Raw genomic sequence first — 6,870 nt, 5'->3', positions numbered from 1 at the left:
TATTAGGTTCTGTGTAAAAATGTAAAGGGGGCATAAGGAAGGGACTTCATAGTGGCTCTATAGTGCGATCTCTGTGTAAAAGGGGCTACTGACTCTGGGAATACTGAGCTAATCAGTGCAAGTATTCTGTGTCTGAATTCTTGTTTTGAAAGTCTTTCTAAGCACCACTAAGGAGCTGAGGGTTTTTCATTCTTGCATGGGTGGTTAAATTTTTGTTCTTTCCTTTCTCCCCCTCAGCGGTGGTTTGAGACCTCCAGGACATGTGTACATTTCATTTTTGCAAACCTCCCAGTTTGCAGCTGGGACAATTAAAATAAGGCCATTGTACTATATGTGAGGGAGGTCAACTGTGATCAACTGCGAATGCCTAGATGAATTCTTTCTCTAAGGTCAAGCCAGACATTCCCGCTGAGACCAAACATGGTCTGACTCATGTAGTGCAAATGAGGCATTTGAAACACTTTGGCTATTCAGCTTTATCTCTTGCTATCTCATTTTCACATCTCTTGCAGGACATTCAACACATCCTTGCAGGATGAGGCTAATGCTTTCTTTTGGCTGTGGCATTTTAAAGTCTGGGATGCAAAAGAAGCAACTATATCCAATTACGTGAACCTTATTCTTGCTAGTCAGAATCATGAGCATGCTAGCAAGATAGCTTTGCTAGATAAGACACGTTTCAATATCAAGAGCTGCTTTCACACCCTGTGGGCAGCTGGTTGATGGACTGTTCCTCATGCAAAAGGTCACATTCATGAACCAATTACAACAGGAATCTTTTCATACAAAAAAGACATGAATGAAATGAGACAATTCTGTTATTCAGCCAGTCTTTTTTTTTTCATTTAGTTTTATGAGACGAACGCTGCTGCATTCATAAGTGGACACGTGAAAATATCAAAAACAGTTCTTTATATTTCAAAGAGACTTTTTAAGTTTTAAGTATTTGGGCAACATCAATCAGCAAAAAGAAAAAGTTTCAATCACAATTTGCTAAAGAGAGAGAGTTTACAGTATCTGATTTAAAAGTGTCTCTTCAACCTGCAGTGACATCAGTTTGACACCACACCATAGATCCTGAAACTACTAGTGTTTTATGTATCACTGAGTACCTGAGGACTAAAAAAGCATTCTTTAATTAACACGTCTTGGTGTGGAGTGGCACTGAGAAAAGTTTGAGGAAGTTTTGGGTGTTGATTAAAAAACGTCTGAGTGGATAAAAGTTATTATTTATTTATTTTTTTAAACGGTGGCTGACAATGACGCCTGCTTTAACTGATGCAATAAACAGAGACATAATGAATTCATTTAACCAGATTTTACCACATTTTCAAATCTTTTAGGTGTTACTGTTGTGCAGTCAGAATGACGGCAGCAGCTAACAACTTATAATTATCAAATTGATATAATTAATTTACCAGTGTATTTTTCTTGATTAAATAATTATTTTTTTAGATTGGCTGAGAAACTGAGAACAAAGACTAAACAGAGAAGAAAGACAAAACATAGGACCATGACTATAATATGCAGTGAAGCAGGTGTTCGTTATTTCCGTTTCCACTGTGAAAAGTTGTAGATGGTATTTTTGGTCCCCCCTCTGTTGGGGTACCTAGCACACAGATCTGGTACTAAAAGGTGGAGCTGTGAACACTGCAGTCTGTTGATTGGTCAACAGCCGATGGTCACACTTGCTCAGGGCCGAGCTGTTGCTGGTTTTGAGGCTCATGTAACCACTGTTCATACTGTGGAGAGTTTTATTGGTAAACTGTAACTACAAAATGAAAGGATGTTTTGCTGCCTCTCGCAGCAGCTGCGAAGGTGGTACGTTAACTTGTAATGTTAGTCAGTGCATGAGTTGACAACATGAATCAACTAACAACTTTGACTATCATGACATATACTTTTAGTAATGAGTGGATCTTCAAGTGTTTAAATGTATTAATTTTGACCGGATTATGTGAACAGCATATGTTCTAATCCTCACTCTGAGGAAAGAAACGAAAAGCATCTAGAGGCGTAGCTCCTGTGGGCTCCGGCAACACTAAACCCCTGAGCTTGCCTTAGAAGGACTAAATGCACTAACCCGCTATTTCTAAATATCCCATGGAGAGAGACTCTCACTGCAGCCTGTTCTATTTTGTTCTAAAAATGTTGACGTGCAGCCTTGTTCTGTGGACGAAAGCCGAGGTACAGATTTCCATTTGTGTCACCTATAATGAGTAAATACAGTGAGTACTGGATGGAGCAGTGAGTGACAACAACCCCACCCACATTTAAGAGCACTGTTTATGGCGGAAGCGCTAAGTGGACCTAGGGTCAGTACCATGTCTGAAGGGTTACTTTTGGTTCCAAAGGTACCATATCGAAAGTGTTTGGTGAAAACGTGGCTTAAAAGGATTGTCAATTAAGTCTATCCACCTTATTTTCAAACACGGAAGTAAATAGTGATCAACTTCTGTTTTTTTGTGCGTGACTTCCGGTCAGCCGCTTTCCCTCATGCTTTCCCTTACCGGAGCTAACAATGCATGCTAATTTTTTCAATTTTCAGTTGTTTATGTTAGTCAATCAGTTAGTTAGTTAGTTAGTTAGTCTGTGTATTTTATATAGATAATTGTGCCCACGTTTCCGTTATAATGGAAATTTATTCCCTCTAAACGTGAATAAATCGCACGTCAATCAAAAACTATGAACCAAAAAAGCACAATCTATCCCGAGTGAGACAAACTGCTTGATCCCCGTCTCCAGTGTACCAGCAGAGAACCTGCAGACCCGAATCAGCGAAAAAACACACCGGGCTCCACAGCCTCTCCACCTGAGCAGCTGAAGCTGCGGCTCGCACCCTCGACACACAGACACACAGACGGTGCTTCTGCATGCCAGCCAAACGTGTGCGCAACTGTGAGAAATAAATATGTGAGGTGTACACTGCTTTTCTATATTTTTTTCCTTTTCTTTCTGTCAGTGACATACACTCCTAACACAGGACGGGTTGTTTTTATTGACTGAGTTGATTATTAAACCATAGTGATGCGCGGATCGGCTCTGATAGCACCCGAATCAGCATGTACGCATCAACCATCCAGCCGTTACAACATGAGTGAGCCAGCAAAGCAGTTTTGTGTTGCTATGTGTGGTATTTATTCAGTTTTGGGAAATCACGATGTCTAGAAAGCATCAGTGGCTGCAGCTGACAGGGACAGCTAACAGGTAACAGCTAACATCAGGACGTCATCTGTTAAAAGCCTCCCATTGTCGGATACGACATAACTACTCCAGTTAGCTCAATCATGTTGTAACTAAGACATCCACGGGAAAAAATATTTTTTCACGAACCGTTTATTGAGTTATTACAGACACCGCTAACAGCTAACGGCAAACAGCTAATGGTTAGCCCTGCAAATCTACAGTAACCATGTTAATTACTAAACGTGCACACAGAAATAGTAATGTTTGTTCAATCATTGTGTTTATAGACTTTACAAACATCAGATTAGTCTAAACGGTGATACAGTGACGTGAAAAATATGATATATATATATATACAGTACAGGCCAAAAGTTTGGACACACCTTCTCATTCAATGCGTTTTCTTTATTTTCATGACTATTTACATTGTAGATTCTCACTGAAGGCATCAAAACTATGAATGAACACATGTGGAGTTATGTACTTAACAAAAAAGGTGAAATAACTGAAAACATGTTTTATATTCTAGTTTCTTCAAAATAGCCACCCTTTGCTCTGATTACTGCTTTGCACACTCTTGGCATTCTCTCCATGAGCTTCAAGAGGTAGTCACCTGAAATGGTTTCCACTTCACAGGTGTGCCTTATCAGGGTTAATTAGTGGAATTTCTTGCTTTATCAATGGGGTTGGGACCATCAGTTGTGTTGTGCAGAAGTCAGGTTAATACACAGCCGACAGCCCTATTGGACAACTGTTAAAATTCATATTATGGCAAGAACCAATCAGCTAACTAAAGAAAAACGAGTGGCCATCATTACTTTAAGAAATGAAGGTCAGTCAGTCCGGAAAATTGCAAAAACTTTAAATGTGTCCCCAAGTGGAGTCGCAAAAACCATCAAGCGCTACAACGTAACTGGCACACATGAGGACCGACCCAGGAAAGGAAGACCAAGAGTCACCTCTGCTTCTGAGGAGAAGTTCATCCGAGTCACCAGCCTCAGAAATCGCAAGTTAACAGCAGCTCAGATCAGAGACCAGATGAATGCCACACAGAGTTGTAGCAGCAGACCCATCTGTAGAACAACTGTTAAGAGGAGACTGCACAAATCAGGCCTTCATGGTCAAATAGCTGCTAGGAAACCACTGCTAAGGAGAGGCAACAAGCAGAAGAGATTTGTTTGGGCCAAGAAACACAAGGAATGGACATTAGACCAGTGGAAATCTGTGCTTTGGTCTGATGAGTCCAAATTTGAGATCTTTGGTTCCAACCGCCGTGTCTTTGTGAGACGCAGAAAAGGTGAACGGATGGATTTCACATGCCTGGTTCCCACTGTGAAGCATGGAGGAGGAGGTGTGATGGTGTGGGGGTGTTTTGCTGGTGACACTGTTGGGGATTTATTCAAAATTGAAGGCACACTGAACCAGCATGGCTACCACAGCATCCTGCAGCGACATGCCATCCCATCCGGTTTGCGTTTAGTCGGACGATCATTTATTTTTCAACAGGACAATGACCCCAAACACACCTCCAGGCTGTGTAAGGGCTATTTGACCAAGAAGGAGAGTGATGGAGTGCTGCGGCAGATGACCTGGCCTCCACAGTCACCGGACCTGAACCCAATCCAGATGGTTTGGGGTGAGCTGGACCGCAGAGTGAAGGCAAAGGGGCCGACAAGTGCTAAACACCTCTGGGAACTCCTTCAAGACTGTTGGAAAACCATTTCAGGTGACTACCTCTTGAAGCTCATGGAGAGAATGCCAAGAGTGTGCAAAGCAGTAATCAGAGCAAAGGGTGGCTATTTTGAAGAAACTAGAATATAAAACATGTTTTCAGTTATTTCACCTTTTTTTGTTAAGTACATAACTCCACATGTGTTCATTCATAGTTTTGATGCCTTCAGTGAGAATCTACAATGTAAATAGTCATGAAAATAAAGAAAATGCATTGAATGAGAAGGTGTGTCCAAACTTTTGGCCTGTACTGTATATATATATATATATATATATATATATAGCTAAACTCAGCAAGGTAAACAACAAGGCGATTCCCATTTACACAGTGGTCAAGAGTGCTGGACCGGAAGTGTCGCACAAAAAACCGGAAGCTGGCTGCGTTCTGTTTTGCCTCCGTGTTTCCATGAAAAATAAGGTGAATAAAGTGTCAGAAAATTGTGAAAAATGTTCTTGCTAATATTCTTCCAGATTCTGACATGACACATTTAAATTAAAATATTTTGTTTTGTTCATCCAACAGTCCCAAACAAAAATATGTTCAGTTTATGACCATAAAAAACAGAAAAAACATAAAATCATCGAATTTGAGAAGCAGAAAATATGTTTGGCATGTTTCCTTGAAAAAAATCAAATAAACGAATAATCTGTTATAATAAATAGCTGAAAATTAACTCTTCAGTCCATTTACTAATCAATTAATTGTCTAATTATATCAGCTCATCAGTCATCAGCAAAAGATGCAGAATCTGAAAATGTTGACTGGAAATGTTATCCTTTTGGGTTTCACATATTGATCACCACATCGGCCCCTGTTTTGTGGGCCCTGTGAGAATTTTGTCTTTCAGTAAATCTCTGATGAAAATGCCTGCAGGAGCTTTTTGTGAGGTCCTCCTTTCAAGATTTATGGTCTCCGTATTTGGACTTAAAAGAAAATGATCCTTCATCTGCAAATTTCACTGCTCCGTCCCAAATGAAATGGCCTGCGTGTGAAAGTGAGCCCCCTCTTCCTCTCCTTCATCACCATAAACCCTCAGGACATGCTTTGACCAGCATGGAGAGTGGGGGGGAGCCCATAATGCTTTGTGTAGTTATTTGAGTTCCTCACAATTTCGATTGATTACACATAAAAAGACCACATAGGAGCCTTGGTTTCACAGGGCTCCCTCATTATGCTTTCAGCGTGAGATACCCCAGTGAGCATTTTCTTTATACACGCAGTGCTATATCCACATTAGTAATTTCTTACTAATGCAACTGATTAATAAAGACCTGTACTGACACAGACAAAAAACATTTAGAATACAAAGGTTAACCTTTTGATTATTTTCAGTGTAGTTTGTTATCACATATTATAGGTAAATAAATAATCATCTGACTTTATTGCACATCCTAAGCCTTGTGCTACAGGCGGGGCCTCTTTTATTGGAGAAGATATTGTTAGTCATCAATATCACCTCAGGACATCATCTAATTACTAAGCAACACCGTGGCTGAAACAAACAATAAGCACATTATCTAGCACTGGCTTCCTATTACATCTAACGTCTGTTCACAAAATGAACAGATAAAACATTCAAATGGGAACGTTTTCACAGCACACAACAAGAACATTCGTGTGCCACAAACTACCCACAATTTCCCAGACGACTCAGTATTTAGTTTGATACACACAATCCTCCACAGACAAGTCCAGCCCAGATGAATTGATGCATCAGGTACCTCTACGATGCAGTGAATGCCTCGGTCTCCATATGGATGGGCCTCTGAAGGCCCCTGTTGTCTGAAACTGAAGCATTCCAAAAAGTTTCATGATTGAGCTTAGAGGTGCAAAATCCTCCAAGACGGAAAGTTGGATCCAAGCACAAGCTGGGAATGTGATTAAGGCCTGAACCTCTGTGGTAGGGGATCCACCCAACAAATCCCATACCCAATACCGTAATTCTGCCGAGG

The sequence above is a fragment of the Epinephelus lanceolatus genome, chromosome 7 (assembly GCF_041903045.1).
Source record: "Epinephelus lanceolatus isolate andai-2023 chromosome 7, ASM4190304v1, whole genome shotgun sequence".
NCBI classification, from domain to species: domain Eukaryota; kingdom Metazoa; phylum Chordata; class Actinopteri; order Perciformes; family Serranidae; genus Epinephelus; species Epinephelus lanceolatus.
The sequence above is the reverse complement of the archived record's forward strand: the minus strand, read 5'-3'. Positions refer to the sequence as shown.